The sequence below is a fragment of the Mycetomoellerius zeteki genome, unplaced genomic scaffold (assembly GCF_001594055.1).
Source record: "Mycetomoellerius zeteki isolate Tzet28-1 unplaced genomic scaffold, Tzet1.0 scaffold68, whole genome shotgun sequence".
In the NCBI taxonomy this organism is placed as follows: domain Eukaryota; kingdom Metazoa; phylum Arthropoda; class Insecta; order Hymenoptera; family Formicidae; genus Mycetomoellerius; species Mycetomoellerius zeteki.
This window is the reverse complement of record NW_017257697.1, coordinates 202394-213853: the sequence shown is the minus strand read 5'-3', so window position 1 is coordinate 213853 and position 11460 is coordinate 202394. Positions and strand designations below refer to the sequence as shown.

The 11460-nt window shown below is 35.3% G+C and overlaps 1 protein-coding gene across 2 annotated transcripts in view; it reads right to left on the bottom strand.

The window, feature by feature from the left end:
• The window catches only part of alpha-Man-IIb (alpha-Mannosidase class II b), a 203620-nt gene extending 197709 nt beyond the window's left edge, over positions 1-5911 (bottom strand). The window contains exons 1-2 of one of the 2 annotated variants that reach the window (XM_018457822.1): positions 5591-5911; positions 5514-5554 (exon numbers count right to left, since the gene is read on the bottom strand). The gene's annotated coding sequence lies outside the window, so the exon portion shown is untranslated. Of the gene's footprint in view, positions 1-5513 lie in introns of both variants that reach the window. The other variant, XM_018457821.1, reaches the window with a different exon arrangement.
• Positions 5912-11460: the final 5549 nt, after the last annotated feature.

The following is an 11460-nucleotide window of genomic DNA, read 5'->3' as shown; positions in this document are numbered from 1 at the left end:
CACGCACGCACGCACGCACGCACACACACACACATGATGTGCAAAATCCGACCAAGCAACCTCCTCGTACGGTGCACATTGAATAACGCGAATGCCGGCAGTACTGAACCAAAATCTTGCAAAAAAATAGAGTCTGCTTTGGAACCTGATAACTCAGCTCCTAGGCAAGCTAGAACAATTTTTTAATGCCATTTTAAAGGGAATGTTCTCGGCTTCAAAACTGATGTGGTGACGTTTTTCGCCTCGTCATTGCTTTGCCCATGGAAGGCTACAATGTCATGATATTTTCAAGATTCTAACACTCTTTATTCTTGGTTTTCACAAAAAAAAAAAAACAGTTTAATGGGACAAAAAATTTCACTAAAGCCATTTTAAAGTAGAGGTTTATCCTTTAAAACGCGCTAAGGGACATTGTCCTGCGATTCCTGGAAGCCAAGATATTAATTTTTTAAAATCGACAAAATTTGCAGATTTTAAAGTGCTCCCCTAATTTTTTTGCGTAGTGTAGTTAATAAATATAGTTGGTAACAAACAATTAATGTTACGGTCGAACGAATGAATTCTATACTGTGAGAAAAGTGCTTGGTTTATAACTATAATTGCATGGCAAAATAATTATATAGCTAAGAACTTCAATTTTAGTTTACTGTTACATAATGTTAGTAATAACTATATTTATATAGTTTCTATAAATAGAACTATAAATATAGTAAACTATACTAAAAAAAATATTTGATTGGTATAATTGGAATTCTGAATAAATCAGAATTTTCTGCTTAAATCTACTAGAATTCTAGTTGAGATAATCAGAATTCTGATTAATATAATTAGAATCTTTTGATTCGCCCATTTTCAACCAGACATTTTTCTCGATGTATATTTAAGAGGTTTTACCTGAAAAATATATAGTTAATATTAACTTTCAATTATGGTAGTACTTAATTATATTTTTCTCGTTATGTTCGTTTTTTTTCTCGCGTCAAGTATCATGACGCTTTTTAACCGAGCTTTTTATTCTACGACTAGTGTCTTACATCCATGAACGCGAAATCGGAGAAGGAACGTTTAGGACCTTGAAACGGGGCAGGTGATAAAATGCTAGTTCGCTCCACTTTTTGTCGAAGACACGCGACCATTAACCGAAACGAAAGGCTCAGCATATAACGACGAAACTTTCTAGCTCCAACGTAAAACGGTAAAAAGAATCTATAGATATCGAATAAATCGATAAGGCCCCGTAACGTAACTTCTCACGTAAACATTAAGCGAGAACAAGTGAGAAAGCAGAGAAAGCTGAACCGGATCAGAATATTAAGACAGAAAATGCGAACGATAGTAAAATTTTATTCTAATTCTCATGTAAGTCTGAAATTTTCTTAAATACTGCAATTATAACAACAGATTCTTTAAATCAATAATAACGATTTAACAAAGTTATTTATGCATAATTAGTGAAATTTTATTCGATCAAATTTCTTTTCAATTTTCGCGTCGCACAAATGTTATTATTTAATAGCATACGTCAGTCGAAATTATTGTTTAATGCACGTCGCACGGAATTAACGTGCAAAATTTAATCATTGCACCCAACTCTCTATTGTTCCTATTAATAGGATTTCGTTCGCATAAAACTGGCGACTGTTTGCGATCCGGCTTAACGAGTTTGTCAATGCAGTTTATACATCTTTTATGAGACGGAAAATAAAATTCGCGGGGTGCAATCAAGAACTCCGGCGACACAACTGGAGATGTCCCTGGGACGAAAGCGGAGCGAGATCCTTAGAATTGATTCCGAGATAAAAGCGGCAATTCACGAGTAAACCGCGTGTCCGTACATACAAACATTGTCTTCCTTGTTACGACATTCGTTTCGCACGACGCGACACCCGACTTTTTACCACGATGATATCATTAAAGAATCGCGACACAATTTAATGAATACTTTCGACGTTTTGTCGTCTCGACAGACAGCAACAGGATGTTATTTGAATGTAAATGTGAATGCCGAAGTTCTCAATTCTTTATGAAGGCCATTCAAAATGACGTAGTACACTGAAAAGAAATATAGTCAATTTTAACAAATATTTAGTTCAATACTGCCAACTAATAAATATTTATTTATTAGATAAATATAAAGATATATTATATTTATTTGATACAAGACACATTAATTTGATTTAACAATCATTCTTTTTACTGAACAAATATTTATTTACTGTAAGTAAATGTTTAGTTGGCAATATTTTGAACTAAATTATATTTATTAAAATTGACTACATTTTTTTTTCAGTGTACTTATGGAAATATGTACCGAAACATATGTTAAACATTTGTCGCACAAACATAATAGATATTAGGCTGCTACGGATTCCATATTTTTAGCATCTGTGCTCCGTTGATCCTAAACGTTCTAAATTATCATACCATTATTTCATACAATATTACTAATGCCTCCTTGAAGCCTCCCAGACGATCAATATTATTGTATAATATTATCGATCGTCTGAAGGCTATATTAAATTTCCAGATTGTTTATTTTCGGATTTATTTTAAAGAGGGCATCAATAAAATTTTACAAAATAATTATAATATTGAGAGAGCATCTAGGAACAGTTTTAAACAATTTAAAATAGTCTAGAGGCTCAATGTAACCAGGCGAACAATAAGATTGTGCAATATTAATGATCCTCATCGTTTAGAGGCCGCTTTAAGCTTGTTTTTACAATATATGGATCCCTAAAGATTAAAAGTTATAAAGAGATTCATTAATAAAATACATTAATGAATTTCTTGGTAATCTTTAAAAAAAATTTCTTTAATCTTTAAATAATTACATTTTGTGAAAACAGGTCTAAGGCCTGGTTCCATCAATGTAAGATTAACTTCAATCTTGGTCCAATTTACTTTTTATCTTTTTCTAATTTTTAAAATTAGAAAAAGACAAATAGTACAATAAATTAAATCAAGATTAAAGTTAATCTTACATTGGTACACTGTCAAAAATTTTTGAGTAAAATTACAACTATTATAGTGGCTAATTTTAAGACCCACTATAATAGTTGTAAACGTCCATGCGTTTATAAATTTGCAATATGCAAATAAAAATAATTTCTTGATTTGTAACGAAGCAGATTGTGGAAGTACAATTACAATGTGTAGTTATAGGAACGATAATGTGACAATATACATTCCGCACTATTATTATACATTTAACAGCAATACATGAAAAATTACTATTATATTACGTAATAGTACTAAAATTTGGATAATTACAGAAAATATTCAAAATATTCTGCTATTTACGTAATTTTCTATATAAAATAAGACACATTACATAATAAAAGTAAATTTACATAATTTCTGTAAAATTGCATGATTTTTTTATATTTACAGGACTAATCATGTAATTTTTATCTCTATTATATGTGTAAATTTACGGAATTTTTTACACTGTAGAAACAGGCATTAGAAAAAAAACGTAATATACCTATCAAATCATATCAACATCTTACTTCAATCAGATACTTTAGAAAAAGAGAGAGAGAGAGATCTTACTCTTTTTAAACTAATAGAGAGTGACAACTTCATAGGAATGTGCGTGCAGTCGATACTTATTATATTTATTATTGCTGCCCAATGTCACAAATATGCGTATCTGACTGCTAGAACTGAGAACTCGACACGAAAAAACTGTAAGTGCCGTAATATCATATTCTACGAAAATCGTTTTGTTTTGTTCGAAGAAGAATGCATTTATCAAGAAAGAGAGAGAAAGATAATTAGATGTAATTGTTTGTGACGCACGAGAGTAAACGTATTTTTCTGGACATTTTTTCAAATGAAGCAACGTTATTCAGCAAGGCAATTGTTTACGCGTTATTTAATTAATGAATTTATAATTTGCATTCAACTAATAGTCGCTGATACCTTGGGGTTTATTCATTAAACTTCTTAAAATCTCCAATTTTCGGAATAAATCATCCGATTAAATTTGTACCGGAATATATTACGCAAATTACTTAAAATTATCATTGAATATTACTAATATTAATATTTGATGTGCCAATTAACTGCGTATTACTATTAGAAATGACTATCTAATAGCCGGATGTAATTACGAAATTAATACGCAATTGAATTCGGTCGATGCGCATTAATATATAACGGCGTCAATTCGCATTTGCAGCTAACTTTGAAACGCCATGAGTATCTTTTTGCATTACGAAATTATGGTACCAGAAATGTTTTGAATTAACACAAGCAAGCGCGCAATGTAACATGGACATTTCAGGGAATATCATGAATTAGTGAAATTAGAGCCTGTTCTTTTCTTTTAACTGAATTTCTTGCATGATTCATTTCTTTCTTTCCTCCAATATGGAGGGAAAAAAGGAGAGATGAACTGTGCAAAATGTTAAATTGCTGAAAAAATAGACCTTAACTCGCACTATAAATCTCGTTTTCATATATAGTTACTTAAAGATTATCAAAAAATTCTTCAATGAACTTCATTGATGAGTTTCTTGGTAATCTTTAATCTTTAGGAAACGATATATTATGAAAATGGATTAAGTATGTAACGAACACCTTCATAAATAAAAAGTATTCATGCAGAAAAATTTTTTTATAAAAAAGTATTTGTAAGAAATAAATATAAATTAGCAATTTTATGTAACGAGTACAATCTGTCCTAATATAAACGAAAGAGCTTCGCGTGTTCCTGATCTTACAATTAGAAGCTAAATTTCTTGATAGTATAAATACTTTTTGCGTTCAAATAATGCGATTTTTCATTTTTATTTATTTTTAAGATAATATATTTCAATTATTACATATTTTTTAGGTAAAATAATTTTGAAAAATATACTGTCTATTTTATTCTTCGTTAATAAATTGACAAATAATTAAATAAGATTTTTTAAAAAGATATTTCCCTTGTGTAAGATAACTTTTGGTACTCACTGTATTTGATTCAGTTTTCTGTACAAAAACAATATTGTACTACACGTTAAATCCGTTTTTATGTGTACAGTGCAGTGTGTTAGTTTTACACACAAAAAAAAAAAACGAAATCACATATAAAAGCATTTATTACACATTTAGATTTGCAGTGTGCAGTGCACGACTCTTTTCACGTCAAAAGGTTTATTTTTCATTATTGTACTCTCGATTAGAATCTTTTTGTCGCTCTCATCAATTTTAAATCCAATAACCAAATTTCTATCCTAATAAACAAACTAACATTATTTGCCATCATTTTTACGTTAAATTTACGACAAATAACAGCTTGTTTGTTGAGTATCTGACTTTATAAATGCAAAAAGTACACTAGTTCAACTATAAAAAAAGAAACTTATTCAGACAAGGTCTATTCACGTTGCTTGCACTTAGCACTTTTCGATTTTCTCTCTATAACGTTCGAATATATCTCATTTTAAGGGCAATAACTTTCGGAAATTTCAAGCAATGTGAATAGACCTGGTCCGAGAGATCACATTTGTCTTTGCATTCACCTGTCATCGCGGCGCCACAGATATCCACCGTCGCAGAGATCCTCGAGATGCGCCTCCAGGGAGCCCGGCGGGATCACGATCGCGTGTGGTCCAGTCGCACAAGAAGCCGCACTACACTCTCGCGCGTAACGGAAATCCACTCTTTCTTCGGAGGCTCCGAGAGACACGCGCGCGGGGATCACTCTCCTCGGCGTGCAATCAACACCACGCGCGCGATCGCGGTCCGCGCGGAATGGCGAGTGTCGTTCAAAGTCAAGGGAGAGTGGCGTCGAAATTCAAGCGCGTCACGTGACGCGTCTCGGCCGCCGTGATTGGCCGTCGCGCCTTTTCTCCCGCGCGCTGCTCGCCGCACTTGACGTTTCCCGCGAACGAAATGAATTTGAGGCCCGCGACGCGGTAATTTCCGCGGAATCGCGATTGGGCGATTTCGTCAGAATCCTTCGCGCGATTACGCGAGATTCTTCCCGGTAAAATCGCGACGAGCGCAAATCGTCACTCGATCCATCCGCGAGAATTCAATTAATTCAGACGCGCCGTAGTGAATGTATTCGCGCGCGCAACTTCACACCGATCCGCGAGTGGAGTTTATTGCCAACCGAAATCTTCGTGAATTATTCTGCTTCTTTTTAATTTAGTAACTCCGTGGTAAACAAGATCGTTTTATTTGTGCGCAATAAACTCGGTTAGTTCCATCGGAAACTTTTGAAAATTTGAAGACGGTGCAATAAACCGGAGCAAAAACACCTCTACTCCGATCGAATGGTTTCGACGAACACACAAAAATCTTCTGAATGTCTTTCGAGCTAGAGATACTTTGTGCACACAATTCCACCGATGTCTCGTTCTTCTTTAATTACGGCACTTGGTCCTGGGAGTAAGAGTCAATACGTTAAAAGTTAAAAAGCGGAGCCGAGTGGAAGTCTCGATTCCTCCAACGTCGAATCTCGGCGTAAGGGGTTCGCGAACGGCGTGAAGTGCGTCCTGAAGTGAGACTCGAATTAGAGTTTCGTCACGTGACGCTCGCCGGCCAATCGGGATCCGTCGTAGATTCGGCCCCGTCGTTGCGTTCGTGAAATTCGAAAGCGGTGCGTAATTCGCCGTTCGAGTTCGCGGAATCGCGGCGTGGACGATTGTTTGTCCCTCGTGTTTACGTCTCGCCCTCGTATGGAGCGACGTAACGGCTACTTATCTACGGAAGAAAATAACGGACGATCCCCGGGGACGCGACGCGACGTTCGGCGGTGTTCCTCGAGACGGCGAGAGAGGAGAGAGAAGTTAGCTGCGTCAGATGATACACCCACGAAGGGAGAGGATCCGGACGGGTCTCCCGCCGCGAGGAAACAACACGATGGTAACGTCGTGGAAGGACGGGAGGTAAGTAAGCGAGCGGCGGCGCAGCCAGTTCCTGCGCTGCGCCGCTCCGTCCTCTTTCTCTGTTTTACTTCTCTCTCTCTCTCTCCCTCACTCTTTCTCTCTCTCTGTCTCACTTCCTCCCTCCCGCCCTGCGGTTACAGCCGTGCCACGCGGAGCTCACGTCTCGCGGAGAATTATACGCGGTGGACTTACATCGAGAGGAAATAACGAGAGACATTGGCGTACACGGAACGATGGGACATTGTACGACGCGACCTCCGCAATCCGCGGAAGGACTGTCGTGTCGTCCGACTACGTTCGCCCGCGCCCCGCCATTGGCGTACGTCATGGACGCAGGAGCAGGAGCGAGAACAAGGCTGCGCGCGACGGAGAAGGAGCGGGCGGCGGAGTGGAGGGGAGCGTGGATCGCCGGCCGCGGCGCGGCGGTGCCGGGGATGGTGAGAGTGAGAGAGCACGATCGAAGACCTTGCGACGTAGTGGTACGTGACTGTACGTGACGCGACGTGCACGACGAGGACGGAGACGGCGCCACGACCCGGAGCAGGGTGAACGAGAGCGAGAGGGATGCTTCGCAGGATCGTAAGCAGCTACCGCGAACGCCACGGCGACGCGACGTCGTCGTCGTCGTCGTCGCCGCCGCCTCATCCTCGTCGGTAAGTACGTTTCTCCCCTTCATTATTGACTCGCGTGCCGCGGATGCTTCTCCCTGGGTGCACATCGATCTCCGCTCTCGTCGAGATATTTGAATTCCGAAATGATTATGCGTACCGCGCTGTGTGTATTTCGCGCAATAAGTATACGGGAAATGAAAAGATGTTTTTTTTTCGATTTTGAATTACGGAACGAAGATGTTTTCTGAGAAATCATCTACGTACGCCAAGCTTTGACTTTGTTATACTTAAACCGATATTTCGTAGTCCATTCTTATTGTGAAACCGTCTTAAGGAGATTCTAAAGTGACAGAATTACCAACGTTAGAGGTTTAAAAGTACTCCGAATTAGTACAAATTGTAAAATTCTACAAAATTAAAATACTCACAGAAAAAAGGTACGAGACGATCCATTCGAGAAATAAAAAAATTAAAAAATTAGATTTATTATTATTGCAATTTTTAAACTTTTTTTGATATCTCGTTGAATCGATCGTTTTTTGTAGACTTTTTTGTGTATATATTTTAATTGTATAAAAGGATTTTACAATCTGTGTATAGCCTTTCAGACTACTTTTTAATCTCGATTTTTTAATGTCGATAATTCTGTCATTTTAGGATCTCTTAAAATAACGTCTTAAAATGTTTAAATGACGATCCTGATTAACTTGTGACATTTTAAAACTAATGCTTAAGGGGATTCTAAAGTCATCCCTTAGACGGTCTTGAATACGAGAATCGACTATGAATACCGGCCTTAGCATTTAATTGTTGTTTATTGCAAACACATATTTCAGTGTAACATGTGTTACTCTTACAAACTATTTGTTAAACTATAAAAATCTTTGTCGATGCATATAAGAGTTATTGTATTATAGAAATATTTCTAATTTTTCCAATTTCTAAATTTTTATAAACATACACTATTAGATGTCAAAGGAAGGAATTAGTTTCTAAGTAAACATCGTCCATATTAATGCACTTATGTCCGTTTCTAGCAATGTGGTTTAATTTTAATCTTGGTTCAACTTGCTCTTCATCTTTTTTTAATTCTTAGATTAGAACGAGATGAAAAGTTAATTAAATCAAGATCAAAAATAAGCTTAGAAACAGGCATCAGAAAAAGATAAAAAGTATTAATAGATTAAATAACTTAATAAATAACAAACTAAATTTGAGTTGAGCTTAATACATTTCTTTCTTACTACAATGTTTTTCTAAATTGTTTAAATCTATTAATTTAACAAAATATCGGATTGAAGCAGTAACGATTTTATAAATGATTAAAAATAACTCTTGAATTGAGTATAATTTGATATTACGAATTTAAGTGTATTTTTTTATATGAATATATTAGTCGCAGAATGTTAAGAAGTTTTCTACGCGCTGATTAGATTATTGGGTCAATTCTAAGTAGCCTCGTAAAGCTCGTAATTTGTTCTCGTAAAACTTAATTGTAAGAACTTATGACTGATGTTGTAATTCTATGCTATGTATTGTAAGATGATCATTCGTAAATATTTACGATTTCTTGTAAACCTTACAGCTAGCAGAAAGCTGTCTGTAAATATTTTGCATATAGTTATAACTACTTACAAGTTCTTACAAGTTTTACGAGAACAAGTTACGAGCTTTATGATTTTATCTCTAGAATTGACTCATATGTTTACTTTTATATTTGGAGGAATAATTTTACCTAAAAAAAACTTCTATTTACAAAATAAACGTTCTACTAAACATGCCCATTAACTGTGTTTAGTAGAAAAAGCAGATTTGCAACTATAGCAAAAATTCTTTAATATATTTGATTCTTATCCTTAGTTCTTTTTATTGGATTTAAATATATAAATCAATCAAATTAAAGAATTTTACAGCAATTACAAAACTGCTTTTTCTGTTGAACACAGTCATTATCGAGAAGAATTAAGTGCTGTCAAGTATTTTCTGAGTGGGAATTTATTTAAGAATAATTTTAAACATATCTAGCAACTAACAAGATGTAGAAAAAGCAAAAAATAAAAAAAATTTTTCAATAAAATTTATTTCGTAGCAATGTGAGCAAAACAATAAAAAACTTATGTTATAATTTTAATTATAACCTATAGAATTTTAATTTTGAAAATCTGTGATTTAAAAACGAGTTTTGTAATTTTTTCTCAATCAGTGACCGAGTTGGACTTTGTGTATAGTGTTATAATTTAATGCCATTGTTCAGCATTTCTGAAAACACCCGCTGTTAAGTCGGCCCTGTTCTTGGTTAGGTTAGTCACGAAAAGGGGAGAAGGGCATCGAGGGGCAAAGGGAGACCGACCACCGAGTCGAACGACCGGTCGAGTTTGCGCACTGGACAACCGGAGTACAAACTTTTTCCGTGTTGCACGGGCCAACTTATATGCATCCGCGGCCTGCGGTAGGTCGGCCTTTAAAATCCGCCGCGATTTGTCCTTGAGACGAGGAGCCGAATCAACAATCGCGCATACAGTATCCAAGGTACTTCCTTTCCCGGCGAGCTGCTCCGCATGCGATCGTTCACCGGCGTTGACCCTCGGTGATCTCTGTCCGTATCGATCCTAGACTAAGGATTTCGTTCCTAATAACGGATTTTGAGAAACAAGATCGTGTAATGTAAATTTCCGTTCAAGAAATGTTCGGATTTCCTTTCCTTGATTAATCGTTGGCTAATCTTTAAAGAATTGGAAATGAGAAACTTGATAAAAGTTATTTTACGGAGAAGTTTTCTAACTCCACTCTTGCCTGTCTCTAAAATACTTCTTTGAAAATATTATAACATTTTCGTGTCATTACGGTAAAATCTTTCTTATTTTACTTGAAACGACTCTTAATTTTTATTTTTACATTTTCGAGAATTTTCTTATTTTAGTACTGCTGATTATAAACGTTATCTAATTTCAAGCAATCCAATAGTTGAAATATAAGAAGATTTTTATATCTTTCGTGCATGCATTATATGGCATAGTTAGTTTTTCAAAATTAGAATTCTTATTATAAGTTTCTTATTGTTATTCATGTTGAAAAAATTTTAAATAAAATCAATATTTTATTGTTACAAAATATTAATTTTGTTTGAAATTTTTTATTCTACGCTTTCTTTACATTGCTAGAAAAAAATTTCTTTTTGAACAAAGAAATGAAGGATAGTATTGTCGATATCTAACGTTTCCTGTCCTGTAAGATCCAAGCAATGTGAAATGAATTTGTGGAATATAATTCTTCTAACGGTAAGAATATCTAATTGCTAAATGATAGTCATACACTGGCGCGTACAATTTTCTTTTGCATATGCTTGAAGTATATAAAATACGCTCGCTCAATTATGAAATTGCATTACTCAGGAAAAGTGGAACAAGTAAACGGATTAAAGGTATGTAATGCATGCGCCGCTCGAGGCTGTTACTGTCTAGTTTTATACGCAAAGTTTACAAGCGCATCGGATGCATTTACTCGATCAAATGCTTGCACGGTCGTCTGTTAGATATCTTCGTTGTTTCTATTACAAGAAATATTTGCGTTCGTAATAATTTGTCGCGATTGCCAATTTCTAAATGTTTACACTACATAGCACTACTAAAGTACGCCGTAATGTTAAATGAAGTAAAATAAAACGGAAAAATTAAGAGATGCAAAACCGTTATGTTTAGAATATCTTGTGCTACATATAGAAAATTGTACAGAAACTGTGGAACACATAAAAATTTTCGAGAAATTTAATGTAGATATCGCACGAAAAATAATTTTAGATTTATTTAAAGATTATAATTAAAAGAAAAACAGATTTATTAAATAAACAGGGCAATATTAGATAAATTAAGACTTTAGTTTAAAAAATCTCTGGATTTAAGTAAAACAAAAACTGCAAATTAACTTTCATTATGCAGAGGAGAGAGAGAGAGAGGGAGAGAGAG